At 39.0% G+C, this 22,593-nt stretch overlaps 1 protein-coding gene and 1 long non-coding RNA gene across 9 annotated transcripts in view; both read right to left on the bottom strand.

The window, feature by feature from the left end:
• The window catches only part of PRKN (parkin RBR E3 ubiquitin protein ligase), a 1,205,440-nt gene that overhangs the window by 227,153 nt on the left and 955,694 nt on the right, over nucleotides 1-22,593 (bottom strand). The gene's annotated exons all lie outside the window — the stretch shown is intronic.
• LOC138921681 (uncharacterized) lies at nucleotides 10,511-11,324 on the bottom strand. Its single transcript, XR_011434465.1, has 2 exons — nucleotides 10,955-11,324; nucleotides 10,511-10,829 (listed from the first exon to the last, which is right to left on the bottom strand). It is a non-coding gene; the product is annotated as an uncharacterized lncRNA (long non-coding RNA).

The following is a 22,593-nucleotide window of genomic DNA, read 5'->3' as shown; positions in this document are numbered from 1 at the left end:
CTTCATTTAGGATATTGCTTCTCAGAAGACATGCCAAGCACAGCAATAACAAATGTTCTATGGAAAATGTGCTCAGCAACAATTGCAGTATGAGTCTCTGTGTAGCCATTTTTTAGCATGTCAGAATTACACTATCACACCACAGAAACAAATTAAACAGCACAAGCTTGGCTGCTGGGATCTCTTTATTAGCAATGCAGTGTTATTTCATAAAGAACGCATTGCTTCAGATCTGTCAATGAATGTCAACAATGGCTTCTCCGTTTGTATGAAGCCCAATTTGTTATTTAGAGAAGAACCAAAGAGAACACTTCAGAATCCGATTGCTTTTCTTCCCAGCATTTAAATCAGAAAAAAAGGAAAAAAGAAAAAAGCCTGGTTGCTTAATCTTTCCACTTTATCTGTAATACAGACGTATTCCTTTCCAGGTTGGCATTTGGGGAGAAGACTCAAAGTATGAATTAAGCACTAATTCTCTCTTTCTGAAGCACATAAGGACCATTGAATGTTTACTGACAGCTCAGAGAAAACACAATCTATAAGACACACACTGTAAAAGAAGGTTTTGATGCATTAGATTCATATATGCGAGCTTTGGTTTTCCTGTATTTGTGAAAAATGGCGCTCTCCCAGTTTAGGAGTGCTTCATAGCTTTTTGTGACAGATGACTGAGTCTTGCTTTGGAAATGGTTACAGTTATGTCACAATAACTTCGCAAAAAGAATAATCAGTATTAGTAGACGAGCTCTTAGGAAGCAGAAGTCAGGCCTCTTTTGCAGATAGATACGGATCACCAAAAAGAGAAATTAAAACCCAAGGTTCTATTCTGAAGCCAAAATAGTCTTCCACATTTGCCTCTTGAATTTTGGGAATACATCATGAGGTGTTAAAATTCATCCAAACCATGATTATTTTTTTTTGAAGTCCAGGTATCTAACCTGGAACAGAGACTTTCCCTCTGCTGGTTGTCAATTAAAGTTATTAAATTGTAGCTCAGACCAGGTAAGAATTTCTTTTCCCCAGATATGGATGCATGTATACTAGCAACATTTCAAGACACACAGGGATGGTGCCATTTTCAGGATCGGCTGCAGGAGGTTGGATAGACATCCGGCCCTTCCTTAGCAATCCTGAAACCAGACTAAGGAGGTGGTTCTTCTTTATTTTTTTTTCCCCCTCCTAAAGCTAGCTCTGCCTATAGCTCTGAAGTCTCAACATAGGGAAGTCACCCAAGCCAGGCAACAGATTCAACACACATCTGAAATCTCAGTGATTCTTCCATTTGACGCTAGCACTCTCCCTTTTTTTCTTTTTAAATCATGTTCTTTTCTTTAAGGGCAGATTTGTAAGAAAGGAGCCTTTTGTTTCCCTAACGGACAATTCCAAGCCTAATTAGCACTGTTGGTTTTTGTCACAGTATTGCCATAGCAAAGTAGAGGTTATTGGAACTTGAGAGGAACTGAGTTCAGTTTTCTTCTCTGGGTGCTACGTTCTTGCCCATCTTTGCTCCAGTTGCCTTGATGACTTGCTCGCACGGAGAATTGAAATTACACTAGTCCTTATGGGACAAGCACTTATTCTATGCTAACACCACAAGCAACATTTCTAAAGGAGATTTTGTTAAAAAAAGTCTAAGGACTGAAATCTATCCCTTTCATTTTCCCTTCTTATACCGCTATTTCCATTGAAAAAAAAATCTCTTTTGTGCATCTCTGAGTAGAACACCCTTGTAGCCTTCCTGTTAAAATAGCATGGTCCCAGTATTCTCTAGATAGGAAATTTTTGAGAACATAATGCATCTTTCTCCTTATGGTTTATAACCGAGAAATATAACTCCCTAAATTAAATCTAAATTCATCTTAATAGTGCCTTATAAAAATGTCTCTGGATCATGAGCTCATTTGGTCTTTCCACAAAGTGCCATAAGTCCCTCTGGATTGAGGATTTACCCTCACAAAGCCTGCATGTCCTGTAGCTCTTCCTGATGCCTTAGTCTCCTGGATGGAGAGCAACAATTATCAATCAGGAAAAAATCGTTTCTACGGCTGCTATAGTATAGTACATACGCTAGCAAACCACATGTAATGAGACTGCTCTCTTGTTTCTAAGGCTTGATTTAAATTTATAGATGGGGCCAACGGGTTAATTTCACGGCCTTATTCACTACATTTACTACTCTTCAAGGGCGTTAAGATAGCTCTGCTATCAGAGCTCACTAATCCAAAAGAGTTTATAAAAAACACCCTCAGATTAACAAATCAATGATACTTACACACCACAAAATTGGTTACCACTTAAGGGCTTTATTCTGACTAGATTTATAGCCTGTATAAATCCCAATTCTCATGTAATTTAGATGGGAGACAAGCCTGAGGCATCTCTGGTGTCTGCTGGCAGCAGTGTGGACCAAAAAGAGGAGGAATTCTTCCTTACTGATGTATGGCAGCCTGTGTCGTGTTATTCTCAAATAATGAGAATAAAATCAATCAATTCCTAAATTTCCACTAAAATATGTTCAGGAAACTTTAAAGGGGCATTATAAGGAGGCTAGTAATTTGAAAATTACTTGTAATTTTCAAGTCACTAGTAACTTGAACCTCAAGGCTAGTAACTTGAAAATTAAGGTGTCATTATATGTCTGTGTAATGGAGATCATTTCAGAAACAAAAATCAAGATTTGTTTCACTTTTGCAACTCTAAATAAAACGAAGCTTGTTTCTAATAAAAATTACTTTAATGCTAATCTGAGGTTAAGAATGATAAAACCAATTTGCCCATTCTTATGGTAAAATGCATGCTATTCAAAGATGAGATTCGACTGTTTTTTTAAAAGATGTTTTGAACACATGAAACCCACTTTACATAATACAGTCTGAGTGTTGGATTCTAGCAGCATCCATTAAGCTCTTAAAAATCTCTTCATTTCAGTCCTTAGTGAGAATTACTCCTAATGTTTTTAGAAGTTTATAATATTATGGCCTGAACTGGGGATTTCTGATTTAAAACTCAAAGTAAAATTTTAGCTCTTGGGATTGATAGAGAAATATTCTACAAGTATTAATAAGACCACATCAATGGAAAGTTAATAATTGTTAATATTAAGACTTTATTCCATGGATATCAATGATAAGTATGTATTTAGTTATTTTAACCCATCCTATGACTCATTCAATAAAAGGAAATGAAATAGTTTAGGAATATTTGCAACAAACAGGACAGTTTCTTGATGTTGTTCCTGTTGTTTTAATGAAAGGACGGGCAATGAAGGGAAAAGGGTGGAAATACAAATAAGAGTGTGCTGGGAACTGAGGTTGCACAAGTAAGCGTATACCCTAAAGGTCTACGGCACTGTTCTGTGTGGGCCACAGATTGGGTTCTCCACTTCCCAGTGATGAGAACAACAGAAGGACACCACATAATCCCTATTAAATAAAACCTAAGAAGTTCTTGAAAGAAGCACAGAACTTTTGTGGCACAAGCCCAAGATTCCCAGATTTAATAAATAAAAATACAGAACACCTAGTTAAATTTGAATTTCAGATAAACAACAACAACAAATTGTTTTAGCATGTGTATGTCCTAGATATTTTTGTTTGTCTGAAATTCAAATTTAACTGGGCATCCTGGATTTTATCTGGCAACTCTATCAAGCCATAATTTAGATACAATATTTGTAATAGACGATCATTTGTAGTGTGGAGTTTTATATCCTGATTTTGTATAGAATGACTAGGACGAAGAGAAGGAGTAGTATATTTCCTAGAAACTGAAGGTTCTAATTTTAATAACATCAAGATAGAGTATATTGTAGGGCATCAAAAATGCTGCTTCTTAACTATAACAACAGAGTTTAGCAGAAGTAAACATAAAAGAGGAAGGCAGGTAGAGAGGATGAAGGCACTGCTGGGAGAATGCCGGCTGGTACCCTGCGAGGGTCAGCCCACTGCAGGATGGTGCATGTCCTCAGCACAGTCACGTTAACTGCTTTCTCCCCAGAAGTTTTCATCTCACTCTCTTCTAAGGATTCAGTCAGCGGAAAAACAAAGTTTACTTCAGAGAAATCCAATGCACAGCCAAACATGATAAAATAAACTCATTCTCAGAAGGGAGGATTACTTGTATTGCAATACTAGAAATTTTAAGAGAAAATTTGTGTGTGGGTGTGAGGAAGATTGGCCCTGAACTAACCTCTGTTGCCAATCTTCTTCTTTTTGCTTGAGGAAGATTGTTGCTGAGCTAACATCTGTGCCAATCTTCCTCTATTTTATGTGGAATGCTGCCACAGCGTGGCTTAACAAGTGGTGTTAAGTCCGTGCCCGGGATCTGAACCTACAAACGCCGGGCCACTGAACTGGAGCGAGGGAACTTAACCACTACGCCACGGGCTGGCACCCAGGACATTTTTTTTTCAAAAGGTAACTTTTGATCTTCCATCTCGGGCAGACAATTCATGGCCTCAGTTTTCAAAAGTTTTGACACATAGGAAAGAGGAAAATACATAAAGCACATAGAAAACCATCAAATTTGTGTACCTCATTGCTAAAGATTTTGCTTTTTAGAGATAACTACCTGCATATTTTTAAATTTTATTTCACTATTTTTTATTCATATATTTTTAAATAAAAATTGCATATATTTAAGGTGTACCACATGATGACCTGATATACATATACACAGTGAAATGATTATTACAGTCAAGCTAATTGTCATATCATCTCCTCACAGTTACCATTTTTTTTTGGTGATGAGAGCACCTGAAATCTACTCTGTTAGCAGATTTCCAGTCTTTAATACAGGGTTATTAACTGCAGTCATCACGCTGTACATTAGATCCCTAGACGTACTCATCCTACATAACTTCAACTTTGTACCTTTGACCAATATCTTCCCATTTCCCCCACCCCCGGCCCTGGTAACCACCATTTGGCTCTGCTGCTATGAGTTCAACTTTTTTCTTTTTGAGATTCTGTACATAAGTGAGATCATACAGTATTTGTCTTTCTCTGTCTGACTTATTTCATTAAGCATAACATCTTCCAGATTCATTCGTGTTGTCACAAACAGAAGGATTTCTTTTTTCTCATGGCTAAATAATATTCCATTGTATATATTTATACCACATCTTCTTTATCCACTCGTCTCTCGATGGGCACTTGGGTTGTTTCCACGTCTTGGCTATTGTGAATAGTGCTGCAATGAACATGCGGGTGCAGATATCTCTTCAAGATGCCTGCAGATAGTTTTGTCTGATTTTCAGATGCTGATAAGCCATTCTCTTCTTTACCTGTGCATATGTGTCTGTTGAATTTCCTTGAAAATACAACTCTATTGCAGAGGATTAATTTCTGAAGAGAAATTATTATTTATTCAGGCTCCATTTTATGTCTAATTAAGTTAACATTCTAATATTAGCTCTGCAGTGCAGAAACTTGGCAGCCAGCACCTGGACCAGCAATGGGACAAGGTGACCTCGTGTGCCAACTGATACGATGTACTGGGGAGTACACAACATCATTCCCATGACACTCTTGCAAAAAATGGATATCTTGAGTCTGAACATGAGGAAACATCAGAGAACCCCAAATTGAAGGACATTCTATAAAATAACTGGCCTGCAGTAGTCAAAAACGTGACTGTTGTAAAAGGCAAAGAGGGATGAGATTGGAGGGGACTAAAGAGATGCATTGACTAAACGCAATGCATGAGCTGGAAGGTATATACTTTGGACAAGTTTGTGAAATCTGAACAAGGTTTGTACATTAGATAAGAGCATGGTATCATTGCTAATCTCCTGGTTTTGGCAATTTCACTGTGGGTACATAGCAGATTACCCCTGTATGGAGGAAACACATTCTGAAGTCTTTAGAGATAAAAGAACACCATGTTGGCCACTTACTCCCAAATGGTTCAGAAAAAAAAAAATGTATACGTATATTTGTATACAGAGAGGGAGAGAAACAAATGAGGTGATGGTTAACATTTGGGCATCTAGCTGAAGAGTGTATGGAAATTCTTTCTCTAAGAAAAACATTTCCTTTGGTAAAAGGTAACCCAATATAACTAGGCAAGAAGTCTGCTTTGTTTCGAAGTTTACTGGGCCTGAAGAAAATGACATTCAGATGTAAGAGGCAGCTATAACACGTTCAACCATCCCCACCATCTCCCTGGAGTCGTGCACAGGATGGCTCCTCAGAGCCTGCAGTTCTCGGAAAGCTTACTGGATGTTTCAGTGTTTTTTTGCCTTTTACAGCTGAGAAAGTTTGAGTTTCTATAACAGCCACAGATAATTTGGACCATATCTAATCAAGTCAGCGCAGTGTAAGGCAATGTTTCAACTATCTAATGGTAAGGCCAGTTTTTCTTTTTCGATTGCTATTGAATCTAATTGAATAGTGTTATGAATTGACTCAAATTGCTTGCTAAATCAACTGAATCTCCAATACGTTTTACATTCTATTCCGTATTATTTTTCTCTAACTATGAAATATTCTAATGGAGAACAAAGAAAGGAAGAAATAATGCAATTTTTACCTGACTCTCGACAACACAAGGTAATCCTATCTTTTCCAAAAAGAATATTGAACATGTATTTTTTCTTAAAAAAAAGGATCAAAATCTCATCTTTACAATGAGGTAATGTGTTTGTTGAGTATATAGGATTATTTTGGACATGCAGAAACTGACTTCTTCTTCTTCTCCCCAAAGCCCCTCAGTACATAGTTGTATATTCTAGTTGTAGGTCCTTCTGGCTCTCCTATGCAAGACGCTGCCACAGCATGGCCTGATGAGCAGTGCCAGGTTCATGCCCAGGATCTGAACTGGTGAAACCCTGGGCCCCCAAAGCGTAGCTTGTGAACTTAACCACTTGGCCACGGGGCTGGCCCCCAGAAACTGATTTCTACCTTAAAGATTGAGGAGTAAAATATAAAGAAACAATACATTAATTTTCATTGAATAGCCCACTTGCTGATTTGATTAGTTTTAACATTCTCTTATGCCCACATAATGTGGAATTAGTAATAGGAGAAAACTGATAGAGAAAGAATATTAATATTGTTTAATATTGATTGTTGATTTATTCCTTCAAAAAATAGTGAACAATGACCAAATGCCAGGAACTGGTCTAGATAGGAAGAATGCAGATGCTTAAGACAAACTCTCTGCCCTCATGAAATTTACATTCTACAAGGTAGTCAGATAATAAGTAAACAAGTTAAAGAAAAAATAAAACTGTCAGAGAATGCTAAGTGCTATGGAGAAAGATAAAACGAGGGAGGTGTTGGGAAGAGGGGAGAAGAAGAATGTCAGCAACACCGAGGAGGTATCTTGAGCTGAGAGTCCTGGACGCCCTGAAGACGTGGGAAGAGCAGGGCAGGCAGAGCCTCCTCTGCAGACCAGGGGCCAGCCCTGAGGCAGGAGTAGGGGGCTGGGAAGGAGAGTGGAAGGAGGTGAGTCTGGAGTTGGCCAGGAGCTGGATTATGATCGACTTCATAAGCCTGGATAAAGGGTTCAAGTTCAACTCCAAGAGCAAGGAGAAGGCATTGGAGGATCTCCCACATGGTAGCGATGTGATGTTCTTTACGGTTAACAAACACTTCTCTTTGAAATACTTTTAGATTTACAGAAGAGTTGCAAAGATGCTGCAGAGAGTTCTCAGATACCTCTCACCCAGCTTCCCCTAATGTCACCATCTTCTCATCATCCTACACATTTTAAAAGGGCTCTCTCTCCTTACTGTGTAGAAAATGATCATGAACTCATAACAATGGCCAACATTTATCGACTGTTGACCGTGTTCTAGGAGCTGCTCCAAGCACTTTATGTGTATTAGCTTGTTAGTCCTCACAAAATCACTCTGAGTATATGAGTTATTGTGTTACTATTCCCATTTTGCAGGTGAGGATTCTGAGGCCCAGGGAGGTGAGGAAACTTGCCCAGTGTCATATAGTTACTAAGTGATGAAGGTTGGTTTCCAAATTCACTGTCTGACTCCAAAGCCTGAACTCTGAAAGAGACTTGAGGAAAAAAACCAGAAGCAGGACATCAGTTAGGAAGCTCCTACCTGGTCAGGTGAGAGATGATGGTATCTATGGGGGAGGGAGGGAGGTTAACAGAACTTGCTGATGGACTGCATATTATGGAGTAAGCCAAAGAGGGGAAGAGTCAAGGGTGACTCCAGCATTTTTATCCTGAGCAACAGCATCAAGACATAGCCAAGTGAAGACAGTGAGTGAAGAGTAGAGAGTGAGAAAGCAGATCATGCTGCTGAGAGGGCCAATAACTCGAAGTGATGGACTTGAGCATTGGATTTCAGCCCAAGTCTATTTATAAATCAATTTAAATTTTTTCAAGATGTGAAAAAGAAGAATTGGCTCACCAATCTTACGCCTTCAGCCTTTCTTCTCCTCCCAGACTCCCATCCCCGCCCTGTCTTATCAGAAGAGGGAAAAGGAAAGAGAGAGGAAGAGAAAGAAAGGAAGAAGGTGGGGCAATATGGGAGAAGACACTAAGGAACCCAAAGGCAAAGAAAACTATAGCCCTTCTAGAAGAGGTGCATGCCACTTCTCCTCACATACCTTCTAACAAAAAATCCATCCCATTTCTTCCCACTATCAAGATACCCGTAAAAGATAACAATACATTTTCTCTCAGATTTTTATTAGAATTCAGTCAACTTGTCTGCTTTAGAATTTATTATCTGCTCAGGTCTTTATTACACGACCACATACTTGATTTGTAACATGATCGATTAGGTTATTTCCAGCATAACCTTTATAAAGTTACAATGAATGGATATTTTTGCATGAAAGTTATGAGATTTCAAACCTACTGAATGATTTGAACAATTCATAATTTTTTTTTCTATTTTGGGAATGTAAGTAGATGTACAAAAAAATCAAAGATAAAATTATAGTCTGTGAAGAAGAGAAAAATTTAATGATAGGAAAGAAGAAGATAAAAGCAAGAAATAAATGGATTATGAAACTATAAGTTCCAGGCAGGAAAAACAGTCAAAAACAGATGGTCAGAAGTCAAGAGATACGTAAATGAACATGGATCAATAAAAGTAATTTATCTCCATGAGTGAATTGAAATAGAAAGGACTCAGACAGCATATATATAATTGAATGGAAAATATAATTGCATCGAATGGATATCCTTTGTGCTGTTCAAAAGGACAAACAATGCTGTTAGAACTCTAAATTTACCTTATAATTATTGACTCCATGTTGTAATTTTAGCTATAAAGCAGTGACAAAATAATTATATGCATGTTTCTCTTCGGTGTCAGATAAAATAGCACAAATTCCTGCCCCATATAATACACGAGCACTAAAGAACATGTTGTCAGTTTATAAATACTGTAAAAACTTCAGAGAGAAGTTCATGGTAAGCTCTGCATTTGACAAACCAACACAAAGATACTCCAAAGGAATCTCCAGTGTGGCAGGAGATGTAAGAATTGCATACACACAGACAAGAAGCACACAAGCTGTATACGGAGCTTCGAGAAAAACAGGAAAGGAAAGGCTTACGGTCTATCATGGGGTTTGTCCAGTTTTCTGTTGTTGTGTAACAAACTACCCCCTCCTCCTCTTTTTTTTTCATTCTTTCCCCTCCTCTTTCCACATAGCCACTCCCTGTGGTTAGCTTGGTCTTCCTCACAACCTGGTGGCCTAAGGGCATTTAGATTTCTAATGTGACAGCCCAGGGCTCCTTCCAATGGCTGATATGGAAGCTGCCAGTCCTCTTAAAGCCAAGCCTGGCATAGAGTCCTTTCCACTGTACTCGACTGGTCAAATCAGACATGGGCCAGCCCAGATTCAAAGGGCAGAGAAATAGAATGGGAGGGGTATCAAAGATTTTGTGGCCATCTTTAACATGCCACGAGTTGATCTCCTATACGACAATTTAGGTATTTATCATGTAAAAACATGGTGTTTCTCAAAAAGAGGTGATTCTCTGACTTATGGAGGGAAAGTGGAAGAAGAAAGAATATTCTTGGACAACTGTCATAGGCTGCCTGTGACTAACTCTGGTGACAACTTTGAATCCACAAAAGTAGTTGCATTTGAAACAGAGTCCAAGAAACATCTGCAACTAATGTCATGTGGAGTGGTCAGTGGCAGGGGACAGCTGAGAGGGTTACGCAGGACAGGAGATATGTAGATTTGGGCTCACAGGAGAGTGAGGAGACCTTAGACCATGAAAGATCCCTAGGGCATCAGAATTGTCACCTGCACAAGGCTTGCTATACCCAGCATCAGTGACCTATTTTTGCCCTTCAACACATTCTTGGCACATTCATCTTGGGCATGAGGTGGAGCAGCGACTATCTCCAGTTGTATCAGCTAGAGAATGATCGCCAAGTTGCTCTTTACCTCTGGAGAAGGTAGAACAAGAGGAGAGAAAAGTGCTACTATGGCTGGAAGTCAAAAAGAACTTTCTGGAAACAAAAGTTACTAAAATCACCAAAAGAGTTTATCTCTGAAAGTCACAGAATCACTTATCCTGAAGATGTTTATCTTTAATAGTTCTCATTATATAGAAAAGCAACTGTTTAAATGACATTCAACTCTTCACAATGTGTACATTTCTATCTTCTTGACTTTGTTTGCCATCTTTGGTTTGCTGTTTCTTTTTACTTCTTTATTCTTCGACTTATTTTTCTCCTTCTGCTTAGTCTCCTTTCATAGCTGCCTTTCCTTACATTTACCAGAGGTCCCCAGCAATATCCACAGGCGACCATGAGGAATGTCTGGCAAAAAAAAGGTGCCAAATCCTTTATTAGTTGTTCCTACCTTCATGAGGATGTGGGAGACTTTTGTCTGGAAGTAGAAGTTGTACCAGATTATTTTCATTTAAGAGCTAACAGTTTTTTATTATAACAATGTTCATATTACTATGAAAATTTTGGCAGATTGTGTTCTTTTCCTATACAATACTTATCTACCTCTTTCTTCCCTGCTGACAATTTCGTTCAGGATCCAGGTTGACAATCTTTCATCTCTTGGCAGTAGGCCCCTCTGACTCAGAGAATTTATTTTGACTAGTCTCAACTCATCACAGGAACCCCACTCCCACTTACAGTGACTAGTTTGGGAGTGTTCATGCGACCCAGTCCCGGACAATGAAAAACACCAAGGAGGCTGTTAAGGGTTCCTGGGACATATTTTCTCTCCTGATTCCAAGAGAGAAACTCAAAAGGACAAAGCAAGCTTTCTGCCCAATCCCTTTCTTCCTGTTAGGATTCAGCGGTGATGGGGTGATATCCTGAGCTGCGGCAGCTGTAGTCAGGAGGCATTGAGAACAAGCTGAAGGACAGAAAGAGTTCCAGCCCTTGACACAATTACTGAGTTCTAAATGGAACCCTCACAGCTGCCTACCTCTGGACTTCTCATAACTGAAAAATAAATGCCCTATGTTTTAAGTCTCGGTTGGTCAGGTTTTCTGTTACTGTAGCTGAGTGCATTTCTTTTGGAAGGAGACCATGCTCCGTGAATAATTTCACATTTCTGCAGTTAGGGCTTACTGAGAAGAGATTATTGACAACCAGTGTTAAAGGATGATTGAATGGTGAACATGGCTTGAAAATTAGCGACAGTGAATCGTTCCTGAGACATTTAAAGGCTAATCTCCTCTGGAGCCATTGACTTACATCCTAAGGGTAATAAAACCCGGGGGCCTTTCCTCTTTTCAAAGAGTATATGTCTACATTCCTAGACAAAGTTCTCTCTCTCCACACACACACACACACACACACACACACACACACACAGTTAGAGTAACTCATGTACCTACTTAAATGCATCAAAATTCTGTGTGTGTTTTTCTTGGTACAAAATGGAGGAAGAACCTATGGTTTTCATCAGATTCTCCTAGGAGTCAGTAATCAAAACAAAATAAAAGAAAAAACAAAATTAATCACCACTGTTTTACAAGTTACTAGAGTGTAAATCTCTCGAAGGAAAAAATATTGTCATAGATGTCTTAGTATCTGTAGGGCCTAGCACGGTGATTGACATATAGTAAATACTCAATAAAAATTTGTTAATCAAATGAACAGACAAATGAGTTGGTTTGTCTTTTATCCAGGCTCTAGGCCTACTGCTTTGGGTGAACAAAACAAGTATATGACATTTAAATATAAACCCACAAGCCATATACTCAAAGAAACAGATGTATGCAAGACAAAATTATATTTATTAGCATCAGATTCTAATAAAGTCCTATATTAAGAAACACATACAATTGTGAGGGAAAGGGAAGAAGTACAAATGGAGAGAGAAGGGGCAGATCCATGTGAGCTGTCTTCTTAACATATGGACTCATTTGCATTAAGCATTCATTTTGCATTTAGGCATCCTGAGTTTTAAGAATTTTAATTTGTCTTTTTAGCAATAACAGGCTGGAGTAAAAATCCAAAACATACTTAAGGTTTTTACATTATATGAATTCAGTGTAAAATATGATTATTTTTCTCTAATTCATTAGCTCATTTAGCTAATTCATTAGCTTCCATTCCATAGAATGTGTTTTTCTTTTTGGAAAGCCTAAGATAAAGGGTATTTTAGTATATATGTTGTCAAACGATGTACAGCATAGAGATTTGTAAACTCTCCTTATAACACACTCCTTCCAAGGATCCTTTTTCATTTGGCTGTTGGGTGACAATGGGTATTGTGGACTGAATTGTATTCCCCCAAAAGATATGTTCAAGTCCTAATCCTGGGTACCTATGAATGTGACCTTACTTGGAAATAGGGTCTTTGCATATGTCATCAAGTTAAGATGAAGTCCTTAGGATGGGCCCTAACACAATATGACTATTTTCCTTTTAAGAAGAGAAGAGCCACAGAGAGACAGACAGGGAAAATACCACGTGACAACCGAGGGAGCTGTTGGAGTGATGCATCTACAAGACAAGTTCTGGCAACATCAGAAGCTAAAAGAAAGGCTTGTAACAGACTCCCCAACTCCCAAGTCTTCAGAGGGAGCAGCGCCCGGTTGACACCTTGATTTCTGACAATTAGCCTCCAGAACTGTGTGACAATAAATGTCTGTTGTTTTAAGCTATCCAAGTTTGTGGTAAATTGCCTTGGCAGCACTGGGAAACTAATACAACAGGCAAGAATGGATAGGATATCTTCTGGTGATTAAGATCCTGCCACTGCAAAGCTCATTTCTATTTGTCACTATATGAAGTCAACACCACCTCGATGGGAGAAGAAGGATTGAAATGAAAAAATTAAAAAAAAATTGAAGGAGATCAAATCACAGAATATAGAAGCAGCTGAGAAGACCAATCTTTTACCATGCAACTTCTATTTAACTTAATCAATAGTATTCTTTTGTGGTTTATCTCCAAGAACATTGTTCAGATAAAAATAGGCGTTCTCTAGAGTTCTGTAATTCAAGGGCAGAAAGATTGCCTTCATTCATTGGAATCATAGTTACTGTAAGTTTGAGAGATGACACCTTGGACATATCATTTGAAAGCAAGGAAGGCACCAGACTTTCCTTTACACCACCAGGTAAACTTTCATTAAATTCAACCAGAGCCTGACCTTTAGCGGTTTCTGTGCTTTTGTCATCTTGCATTGTTTCATCCGCCTTTGGCAGAGGTGGGAGAGCATTATAATCTCCCTCTAGCTACCCAATTTTCTATTTCTGAGTTTTCTTCAAAACCATTCCTCAAAGTATTTTCTTGAAACTTGGGCTTTTATTTGTTCTTGGAAAGGGAACAATAAAATATTGATGGGTTAAGAGACAGAACAACATAGGGATTTTCAAATGTTTCCACTAACGTACATCAGTAATGACAGAGGTGAGACCTAAGGGTGCCATTTTTCCAAACATCTCATAAAAGAAAACACCATGTTCCTTTCTTCAACAACTTCTTTAAAATGTACATCGTTAATATTTAATCACTTTAATATAATTTCTTCTTTATTGTTGTATTTTCTTAGAAAAGCTCTGGATATTGACTCCTTGGACGTTCCCCATGTTTGTTCTGAATAGCCTAATTTATCTTCCACTCTTGATTCTTCTTCCTCTTCTCCTCACCCCTTGTTTCTCTCTTTCCTTGCCCTCACTCATTCAGATCAGCAGGAGCTATATCCTTTTCCACTCCTAGGAGAAACTTGGCGTCCCATCACCTTCTTCTGAATTGTTCTTACTTTTCTGCCCTCATTGATTGAGTGGACCTCTCCTTCTACTCACACCATCCTGCTCCAAATCCAAGCTTGCCAGAGATCACCCTGACTCAGTGATTCAGCTGATCACTTGCTCTGTAAGTACCTGTTGCTTATTCTCTGTGCTAAGGTCTAGATCACAGTGATATAGAGATAATTTAGGCACAGTCTCTACCCTCCAGGTGTCTTTATTGGTATACCCAGACAATACTAATCAATTAATATATGCCATATAAAATGTGCTCTAGATAACCATGGTTCTGTTGAATTGGCAAGCTCATCATCTTCACATTACTTGCTGCCTCTGAGTGGGTGACTAAATCTGTTATCCAACCACCACATTTTTGTTGTTGTTTGTTTTTTGTGTGTGAGGAAGATTGGCCCTGAGCTAACATCTGTTGCCAATCTTCCTGTTTTTGCTTGGTGAAGATTGTTGCTGAGCTAAGATCTGTGCCAATCTTCCTCTATTTTATGTGGGATGCCACCACAGTGTGGCTTGATGAGTGATGTGTAGGTCTGCACCCAGGATCTGAACCTGTGAACCCTGGGCCTCTGAAGCGGAGTGTGCAAACTTAACCATTGTGCCACCAGGCCGGCCCCCAATCACCATATTTTGATGTAGGTGTTTTGGGGGTATCTATCTGTCTATCTATCTAATCTTTATCTATCTTCCAAAGTAACTGTCCAGACACAATTGGAATTCACACCATTAGAATGGTAGATTTTTACATCAGTTGTGTAAGCTATAGAAAAGACCTCCATACAAATAATTCACTAGAATAAAACTGGGTGCAAGTGAAATTCAACACGGGCTTGCCTTCCAGGAGCCTTAGCATCTTTGATATGACCTACTGAGAGTATGAAAGTGTTCATTCATTTGGACTTAACTTCTGTTTGTTGCTCAGGCCCCGTTAGATATGCCATATTTCCATAGAAAGTGTTAACACTGGTTGTCCCTTATGGAATATTTTGGTGTAAGGCAGAAATGTCAAGGTTGGAATTACTAAGAGATTTGTTCTCTGTAGATTTCTGGACTGTAAATAATCAGCTAGCTCCAGTACTAAGTTGTTGCTCAAAACATAATATTTCTTTCTCCACACTCACAAGTTGAGCATAATTTTTCTTTAATTTAACACTTAGATCTACATTTTCAGCATTTTAAGAATGTATTGTTAACTTGTTATGCCTATGTTAATGAAGTTCAACAAATGAATGCTTATTATGAGCAAACCAGGGACTCTAGAAAATATAAACAAGATATAATCCTTGCCTCAAAGAGCCCATCGCCTAGATGAAGAGATAAGTAAACAAATAAATAAAAGGCTGAATGATAACAGTGCTTTTAATAAAGACTTTTGTTTACAAAAGTCTACACAGTTTTGAAATCTCTTTACACACATTACTTCTCTTGATCTGCACAAGAAACAATCAAGGTGGGCCAAGTAGATCAAACCATCCTTGGTTTAGAAGTGATGACAATGAGGATCAAAGCATTGAGGGGTGGATCCACATTTATAAGTATAGTACTAACACTGCTAAATTGCCCATTCTTTCCTTGCCACCATATTGACTAACCTCTGTTTCATTCACTCTTCCCTCTGTGTTCTGAAATTTTGTTGACATCTCTCATTTGACATCTCTCCTCTCTCAAACAGTTTGTTCTTGTGGATTTATACTCTCTTTATTCCTTCAGTGTCATTTTGGTGGGGTTTGGGGAGATAGCAGATGTAAATCCATGGAACTCCTTTAGGAACCAATGTGGAATAAAATTATTTCTAGCCATAAGCTCTGGGAATGCCTAACGGAGGAAACCAACTTTGACTTGGGCCTTTAAAAATGAATAAGATAGGGTGGGCCACGGAGCTGAAAGGGAAACTCGAGAGAGAGGCAAAATGGGAGACCTTTAAATCCATATGATAAGCTATGTTAACACTGCCTTTCTTTTTTTCACAGCATTGAAAGTCAACAAGAGGCCCAATACTTGAAACTGTACAAGTTCCAATCAATTAAAAAAGCTTTCAAAATCAGAGACGATGAAGACCATTCTGTTAGACATGTACTTTGAGCATTCAGCTTGAGCATGTTTTCAAAGTAGGATTCATAAAGCTGCATCCAGGAAGAGGCAATATTTACATAACACAAATGGAAATGCTCCACTAAAGCAATAACGATGTGGGGCTGAACAGCAATTCAGCCTCCAGTTTACTCTGTGAACAAACTCCCTAGGCCAATGTCTAATCTCTAGGGGCAAAATGGGTGGACAGAACTGAAGACAAATGGAGTTTATTGAACTGGAGGAAGCACTGGGCAGCTGCTTACACTCAGTCTATCGACTTGGTCCTGCATAAAACAGACTTTTGTTTATAAAGGTCTACATAGTTTTCAAATCTCTTTACAGACATGACTCCACTTGTTCTGCACAAGAAACATACGAGGTAGACCAGGTAGACCAAATCATCCCTAGTTTAGAAGAGAGGACAATGAGGATCAGAGCATTGAGGGGTGGATCCACATTTATGAGGGTAGAGATGAGAGTGTGTTTCTGAATGCAGAGTTTTAGGTTGTAATCTGGACAATGCATAAGAGACACTGGAAGGGGATTTATTTGATACTAAAACCATCACTCTTAGATTAGATGCTTTTTCTCTTTGATAAAAATATAATTTTCTAAATTAGAATAAAACTTAGACAAATTTATATATCACCTTATTTTGCACTCTAGAGTAACATATTTGAGTTCCTCAAAATCAACTATTTCTGCATTCTCACACCATTTCTGTGAAGAAAGTTTTCAGATAAAACTGTGAGAGGTGGATTAGTGTACCATCCACCCCCTTCAAAGATGAGAATTTCACATTAGATGATTAAACATCTGTAGAAAAAGGCATTAAAACTCAATAGTTCACTTTCTTCTGTAAAAAAAAAAGTATGTGTGTATGTGTATACATGTATATAAATGTATGTACATATACATAATGTGTATTTTATACACATAGACACATGCACACACACATTCTATATTAGTAGCACCCGCATCAGACAAATTTTTTGAGGTGGTAGTGAATGCAGGCAAGGGATTACCCTCTCCAGAGAAGAATGTCAAACAGAAATTACAACCTTTTGATGAGTGATATAGTAGAGGGAAAGGGTCCTATGGGATCAGGCAGAGAAGAAAAGGGAGAATTTTCAGGCAGGTGCAGACACATGTGCAGAGGCCCCAAGCCAAAAGACCTCGGGAGGGACTGCAAATACTTGATGAACCTTGACCTTAAGGGTCCATCATGGTGGTGGTAGTGGGGGAGTGATGGGGATAAGAGGATGAGGAAAGGTCTTTTATGTAATGAAGTGTTTTCTATATATGATAAAGACCTTGAATTTTATCCTAAAGGCCTGGGGGACCCATAAAATCATTTTAAGGAGAGTGACATAAATTCCTATTTTAGAGTCATGACTGTGGGATCGGTGTGAAAAACACACTATTGCTGGGAGATCGTTTCAGAAGCTGATCCACATTCTGGGTGAACATCTCCTAAAGATACTGCAGGAGGAACGGATGCTGGGATACGCGTTTAAGGGCTAACTAGTTGGCGGCATTGACAAGCCTTGGTGACTAACTGGATGTAGTGGGAGGAGTCTCCCATGACTCCAAGGCTTCCGTCTTTGATCAGGTGGATGATGGTGCCATTCGCTGAAAAAAGAACACAGTTCTTCTAGTTTTATGTGGCAGATTAAGCAAATGTGTCTACATCTCCTCCACAAAATGACACTAAAGGAACAGAAAGGGAATGAATCCACAGCCACAAAGAGTTCGAAGGAGGAGGCAAAAACAGAGGAGAGATGTCAATCAAACTGAAAACACAGATAGAAGAGTGGAAACCTATTTAGCAGAGTAAAGAAAGCTGAAACCTCACTGTTTGCAGTAAGAAAAATCAATAAGAAACAAGCCTATTCACACTGCAGAAGCTCAGGAAGGTCCAGGAACTGGAAACACCAGGTACCTGGGAAATTCAGCATGAAGGAAGGGGCAAAATGAGGGGAAGTGCTTGAACATCTAGTCTAATGAGCAGTCAGATTTTAGGATCCCAACTCCAGCCTCCGAAGCCAAGCAACTCCCCCTCCTGACCCAGGCTGAAGACAGGTGTATTTCCCAGAGAAGTCAATGCACAGGAGATCTGGACTCAGGCCACCTGGCACGGCTCAGATGGAGATGAGGGGCTGCTCTGAAACCCGGAAGATTACATGAATGACTGCGTGCTGATTGGTGATACCTCAACCCCTTCCCCCCCCCCCCCTCCCCGGGTCCCAGACTGATGACATCTGGATAGAATACAACCTTCATCTCCCTGCCACCTGGCAGGCAATTATTTCGCATTTCTCTCTGGACAAATCGACTAGTCCTCTCACCCCCACAAATATTCTGATATTTGGGTGTGCCCCCCATTGTGTTCACTGCTCTACCACCCCAGAGTGAAACCCAGTGTTTACTAAGCCCCACTCCTGCACACAGAGTTCCCAATGAGCTGTAATGCTTTGTTAAAAAATGTGAACAAAGAGCAAAGGAAGTCAAGATATCTGAAAGAAAGCCTTCAAAATGAAAAACAAGAGACAAAAGAAACTGAAAAGCAAATAGAGAAAATTTAGGGAAGAGTAGGAAACTTAAAAAACCCAACCAAAACAAACAAACAAAAAACTCCTAACTATAATCAATATCCATGAAGAGATAAGAGGATGCTTTAAAGAAAAAATACTTAGAAGATAAAGAAGAGGTCTTCAATATTGAAATGACAGTGGCAGAAAAGATTAAAAATTCAATCCATTTGGAAAACAAGTTTGGGGAAATCCCTCAGAAAGGAGAGCAAAGATGCAAAAGGATGGAAACTAGGAGATAAGAGATTTAAGGAAAGACAGAAAGAAAGAACGCCAAGGAATTAATGCAAGAAGTTTGACATCCAACAAATGGCAATTCCAGAACGAGAAAATTTTAAAAAATACGGAAGAGAACGTTATCAAAGGCTTAAACACAAAAACATTTCCTAGACCTGAAGGACACGAGTTTCCACATTCAGAGAGCCCACTGTACAAACGGGCCCAGCACAACGCAGGAGGAAGACCCCAACCAAAGAAGGCCATGGGCTGTGAGCACAATGGCGAGGACAAGCCTGCCCACACAAATGAATCAGAATGGCTTCAGACTTCAGCAACACATCCTGAAAGCTTCAAAGAATGCCTTCCACATTCTGAAGGAAAATAATTTCTTACCTGGATTTCCATATTCCCAAACTATTGACCAAGTGTAGGATAATAGAGAGCAAATCAATAAGAGGAAACATGGGATTCAGGAAAAAGGGGCTGGTACACACAGGAAAGGGTGAGAGAGTTCCCAGGAGGAGGGTGAGGAGAGGCCCAGAGAGAGAGCTTTGCTGGGTGTCCTGACAGTTTAGGAGAGAGGGCTCTAGAACACAGGTTTCCACTTGAAAAACAGGGCAGAGACTGACACCTGATGTTTTCTTTGACCATATTAAGAGATTTGCAATTCTATTAGAAAGTTTAGGGCTGAATTAATAAGTACATAGAAAAGCAAACGAACAAACAAAAAACCGTCAATCACTAAATCCAAAAAAACAAAATAATTGTACAAGAAAGGTAAATATAATGCTCTATCCTGAGCAATGCTTTCATGTATTAGGAAGACTGAGGGAGGGGATATATACATGTGTGTGTGTGTGGACAGAATAAAAGCATTACACCTTATCTCCCACAGTAAGAATTTAGTAGGTAGTTATTAAAATGAAAGAAAAGGGGAAAAAGCAATATAATCATACCATGTGGAATCTTTTATCTTAAGATTCACCTTAGGATCTTTCATTGATTTTATTTTAATTGCTAAAATTAGGATGCATCTTACAATGACTGTCATCCAGGTGGCAATTTTGTCGCAGTTGTCATTGCCTGCACATGCTCATCAGAACTTACAGAACAACTGACAGTAGCTTAGAAGAAAATCCTAAAGATAAGAGTTGATCACTCTTAAAAGAAATTCTGCATCTTCAATGCCCTTGATCGTTCAGAAGATGCTATTTGGAAAAACATGGTACAACAATAATTCTTAGACGAAAAGATATTTAGGAGATCTTGGTTCTGAATGTGAAGAAGTGTTAGAAATATCTTTATCTATTATTCTTTTAATTTTTAAATACATGTACAAGGGGGATAAATAATGAAAAGTGCTTCACAGATCTCTAAGAGCACGTTTGATAAGCATAAAATAAAAATTTGAGAAATTTCAAGTGATTAAAAACATCTTTCATAGTTAATTGACAGAGCTTTTTTCTTGGTGGTAAATAAAATGATACTGGCTTTTAAATCAATGGCATCTTGGTAAATACTTGGTGAGATTGCAGAAGAACAAAAAGTGATTTTATAGGATAAGGGACGTGGGTAGTTTGGGCTATGTAACACCTTAAATGACAAACAAGTATTTCTTTGGTAAAATATTAAAATTACATAACAAACAAAAAAGCATATGGGAGAAGGGGTTTGGAGTGGATGGGCTGGCAAAGTTGAGCTGGGCCTGAGGTTTTAGGTATACTGAAATATCCTTTAAAAAAGGATGCTTTGCCTTTTTCCACCAAAATCAATTAATCAATCAATCAGCGAAAACATTGAAAGCGAATGTTCTATGAAATCTACTCAAAAGGCAGAGACCCACTAAAAGGGGTACCGAGCTCCCGGGAGAGGTCTGAGCTGGCTGAACTGCAGGTAACAGCTCTGGGATGGAAAGCCCGCCATTACTGCTGACGCCCCCCAAAAGGATAACGCTTTTAATACAGCTTCAAAAATAGCCAAATTGTTTAGGATAATTAAGACAAGGCACTGTTCCTCAAATGTTTAGAAGGAAAAGTTGCTGATGCACTTCTTAAGATCAGCTTTTGATTCAACAAAATGAGCAAAAGAAGTTTTTTTGTATGAGGCAGTGACTCATAATGTGGGATTATTCTAAATAATTATTATTACTTATATTAATAGATAATAGTGAATTTTATGACATGCCAAGCACTATGCTAAGGACTTAAACTTAGTTATTTCATTAAGCCATCCCAGCAGCCCTAAGGAATAATTGCTAATAGGAGGTATGTGACAAGGAAGGGAAGTAGGGTGAAGCCACTTGCCCAAAGTCACGGCCTGAGCTGGTTTTGGGGGTTGGGGTCCCTACCTCTAGAGGCAGCTGTGTACCAAGAGGCTGCTGTGCTGTTTCTCTGTTTTGATTTCTTTTTGGTAAGATCTTTTCAAATGTTAGCATTGCCAAAATACGTACTTCTAAAAATTGCAGGCAAAATAGACAGCAGAGAAGGTATTTAATAAATCCTTGTTGACTGATCAACTTATTTAATTTATTCATTATATATAAATAAATTTAAGAACATACAGTTGTTCTTAAATATACATATGAATTAATTAATATGCAATTAAGGATTTTGTATATAAGAACCTCTTTGTGCCAGGCACTCTGTGGAGTGCTGGAGATAGATAGGGCAGTGAACAAGAGAAAAAAAAGTAAATACACAAAAAACAAATAATTTCCTTTCACTTGATAGTAAGTGCCATAAGAAACAAAAAGGAGACGGGGACGGAGCAAGGGAGGTGATGGCTGCTCCAGTCGGGTGGTCCAGGGAGGGCGTTCAGGCATCAGCCTTGCACAGGATCTGGGATGAGGCTGGCAGCTGTGCAAAATGTCTGGGATAGATGGTTCCAGGTGTGGTCAGAGCTGTGCAGAGCAGAGGCACCCAGAGCTGACCCAAGGTGCTTGTGTCAGGAAGGAGGTCCATGTGGCTGGAGGTCGAGACAGCAGAGGGGAGGGTCACAGGTGTCACCAAAGAGGTGGAGAGGGACCAGCTAGATCAGGCGTCGGGTATTCTTGACAGAGTTTGGGTTTAATTCTAATTATACAGGGCAGCCTCTGGAGCATTTTGAGGGGAGAGATCGAATCTGATTTACAGACTAAAACTACTGATACATTAAAATGGGTGTTTAAAGTCATGTTTTCACGGCTAAAACAATGCAAATACAGTTGCTACAGTGATTTTTGATTGGTTTCACAACTCACTTAAGCCCAGTGAATGATTGAATACATAAAATCTATTAATTAAGACTTAATAAAGACGTGATGGAAGATGGTCAATGTAATCGCAAAGCATAGAAATAATGAGAATCTGAGTACGTGTGTGCAACGCCAGCGTGCGCTTCACCCAAAATACGTGAGGCTGAAACATTACTCTCTCACAGTATTAGTTTTCTACTGCTGCTGTAACAAATCATCGCTAAAATGGCTTAAAACAATACCCATTTGTTATCCCAGTTTCTGTGGGTCAGAAGTCCAGGCGCAGCGTGGCTGGCTGCT

This window comes from Equus caballus, chromosome 31 (assembly GCF_041296265.1).
Source record: "Equus caballus isolate H_3958 breed thoroughbred chromosome 31, TB-T2T, whole genome shotgun sequence".
Lineage (NCBI taxonomy): Eukaryota > Metazoa > Chordata > Mammalia > Perissodactyla > Equidae > Equus > Equus caballus.
The sequence above is the reverse complement of the archived record's forward strand: the minus strand, read 5'-3'. Positions and strand labels throughout refer to the sequence as shown.